Raw genomic sequence first — 918 nt, 5'->3', positions numbered from 1 at the left:
CCGTTCCTGTAAATCGTCGCTCGTTCCTGCCCAATCCATATCAATACAATCCTCTTAATTCGTTGCTAATCTTTTAACAAATATATCTTATACCCGATAATGATACTTAAACATATCATATATATATTATATTCATTAATGTATACAATAATTAATATATTTCTGCCCGTTCCTGCCGGCTCCTGTAAATCGTCGAACCCGTCTTAGAGGACACCCCCTGACATCGGCGAGAAAAACGTGACTCGAAAGAGAACTTTGATTTTATTTCATGTGAACATTGACAAGTGATTAACAGATTTCTTAAACTTTACTTAAGGAATGATTTTTATTTTTTCAACAGTTATGAGGTCATAACAACAATGGGTTTATGGACATATTGAATGAATCGCGTTAGCGATTCATGTAAAATATGTCCAAAAACCCATTGTTGTTATGACCTAATAAATGTTGAAAAAATAAATATCATTCCTTATATTTACATTGACGAATCCTTTCAGTGGATCGATATAACAACGAATAAAACAAATAAACAGGGTTTGTTCCTGCTTATACACGGGTGCAACGCAGTGGCGAGAACAGTGTTTTTTCGCGGGGAAATGTGACACTATCGTGAGAGATCTTAGCAACCGTCAACAACAATAACACAACAAAATGTAGTTCCATATTCAATGTTTATTTGTAGCACAGGACACGTGAATACGTGGATATTTCACAAAGCACAGTTCAATAATATTTTAAGATGTAAGAATTAAGCATCTAGGTCGGTCGTTCCGAGTGAGTAGTTTTTGTAGTGTATTACTACGCAGTGTGATCAGGTTACTATCAGTTCCCACGTGCTGAGATTCTATGAACACCTGTGTTATGCATTTATGAATGTAATTTTTGTCAATGGGTCTAAGCATACAGAATGTAAATATA

This window comes from Mizuhopecten yessoensis, unplaced genomic scaffold, assembly GCF_002113885.1.
Source record: "Mizuhopecten yessoensis strain PY_sf001 unplaced genomic scaffold, ASM211388v2 scaffold10639, whole genome shotgun sequence".
Taxonomy (NCBI): Eukaryota; Metazoa; Mollusca; class Bivalvia; order Pectinida; family Pectinidae; genus Mizuhopecten; species Mizuhopecten yessoensis.
The sequence above is the reverse complement of the archived record's forward strand: the minus strand, read 5'-3'. Positions refer to the sequence as shown.